Raw genomic sequence first — 2,492 nt, 5'->3', positions numbered from 1 at the left:
CTCTGGTGCCACAGAGGCAAGGCGTGGGGTGGCCCAAGAAGCATTTCCATATCTAGTCCCAGCCCAAAAGCCAGTTCCTGGTATCCACAGACAAGGGGATGGTGTTCCCGCACCAGTGAAGTCTGTCTGCCCCCGGGGTGCAGCTGTATGTGACCTAGATCAGAAATGCGCCAACTCAAGGCAGGTTCCGGAGGTGAGAAACAAGCAGAGTCTGAAGTGAGGGACGATGGTTGTGAGATGTGCTCGCTCCTTCCCCCCCGGGGGCCGTTGCCATCCTTTGAGGGGAGCTGTGCAGGACCCCAGGCCTTACCGAGGGGGCGGTCCTAGAGATCTCAGCAGCAAACTCATTGGGCTGCACTGGTTTGCTCTCCTGAGCCCTTCTTCAACACGACCAGTGCTTCACAGCGCAGACGGTACCAGCTCCCTCCCGCCCTGCACTTGGTGCCACAGGCCAGCGGCAGTGACGTGTGGCTGAGCAGCCTGGGCTGTGCCAGGTGTCAAAAGCACTTCTGACATGCAGGTGACATTTCTCTGCTGTGTTAGAGCTACCATAGCTGTGAGGAAAGACTGAGGGGCTAAACCCTGCAAGGTGCCGGGTGAAGAGGCTGTGCTTCCCCAGTGTTGTCCCATGCGTGGGGTAGTGGGCCAAGCTGGCTCAACTGGCTGGATCCCAGGGAGGATGGAGCCTGCTCTGACCACAGCAAACGGTCTTGCTCTGACCGGTGGGACAGCTGAGCCCTCTGCTTGTACTGCTGAGAGCCAAGGTTGAAACCCCACGGAGGAGTCGTAACCGGGGCTGCTGAGCAGCACTTGGTGCACAGGCAGCTCCACTGTTTCCTGCCGCACTTGAGCAGCAAAATAGGAAATCCCTGGCTGAGGTGTTACATGGTGTGACTCTGAAATGCTGAGGAGATCAGACTAGCCCGGAGAGAGGGCCCCACACAGCTCACGGGGCAGGAACTTTGTTCTGAGCTACGAGCAGACATGGGACACTTTTTACATATGTTTGTGCTGCAGCGCCAGGCACTTTTAAAAGCACCCGGTGCTGCATTACATACATTTGTATAAACAGTGAAATGCATGTCAGCGCTGAGAAAACAGTGGTGGTGCACTTTCGAAGTAAAACACATCAAAAACGTTTTAATTCAAAACCACACCGCTGCCATTTTCTCAGCACTGATGCACATTTCACTGTTTATATGAATGCAGGCGACGCAGCACCAGACACATCAGCTCGTGTACGGAGAAGACTCGATTAATTGAGTCTGCTCCAACACACGGGATCTCTGGCCCATTACAGCAGACAAATATATGTGGATAAATGCCCAAGGTGCCTAAGGAGGCGCACAGCATCGCAGTGGTTAAAGGAAGAGATGGTACAGAAGGGCTAATGCACCACACATCGCACAAGGTAGCCCCACATCACCTGCAATGGGAGCAGGAACCTCCTGGCTTGAACTCAGCCCCCTGATTTAGTCAGTTCAGTTCTCAGGTCCAGAAATGCAAACATTTGAAATATCCATATTTAAAACTGCAGGTGGCCACGTACATCTCATTAGGGGATCTGTGCGTGGGGTGTCCCCATATCTTGTCTGTCCTGCCTGACCGGTCTGTAAACACAGCCGCCCACCCAGCAGTGGCTGCATCTGTGTGCTGGGAGGGACGTGACTGTGGGGAAGAGGCGCACTGTGTCTCCTGTTGGAGCTTGTGCAGTACCGGGGCCAGGTGCCGCAAACCTCCCCCCAAAAGAACGTGTCTCCTCAGCAGCCTGGTGTCTCCCTGCTACCCCTGCACACACGGAGCTGCCAGCGGCTCCTGGCTCTTATTTGACTGAGAAAGTCACAGACCAGGGGAGCAAAAGCCCTTCTGTGAAAACTCAGCACATCACCTCATCCACCACTGTGCTAAACCCCTCCTGCCTCTCCAGCCAGGCACAGCTCTTGTGTCACTCGGCCCTGCTTCCTTTCTTGATGCTGAGAGCAGAACAGACCGCGTCTCTGCTTCCCAGCTCCTGGGGACTCACTGGAAGGAAAAGCCAGGTTTCACTTCGGCCTTGACTACCCCAAAAGCTAAGCACCTCCTGCTCCCCTCACGCTGCAGTCCCCCTGGGCAGCCCAGGCACAGCCCCAGGCAGCAGGGCTGAGCACTGCATGACCATGCACAGGCTGTGCCTCTGGTCTGCTTGTTCCCAGTGTATTTCCCCTCCTGCCTTCCAGAATGTGCCCAGGCCTGAAGGAGCTGTGCACCAGCACTGGGGTGGGACAGGGAATCAAGGCTGGTCCAGTGTAGCTACATGCACTGCACAGCCCAACACAGAGGGAGCAGGATGGAACAACTGCTGCTTTGTACCCAGTTGTCCCAGATGGATGTCAGCACAGTTGCATGTTATGGGCAGGCTACAACAAACAGCTGCTTCTGTCTAAAGAAGCACAGAGGCGCACAAATAACCAGCATCTAATATATACTACAAGGCAGTTCACCACAATACCATA

The sequence above is a fragment of the Alligator mississippiensis genome, chromosome 14 (assembly GCF_030867095.1).
Source record: "Alligator mississippiensis isolate rAllMis1 chromosome 14, rAllMis1, whole genome shotgun sequence".
In the NCBI taxonomy this organism is placed as follows: domain Eukaryota; kingdom Metazoa; phylum Chordata; order Crocodylia; family Alligatoridae; genus Alligator; species Alligator mississippiensis.
This window is presented reverse-complemented; position numbering follows the sequence as displayed.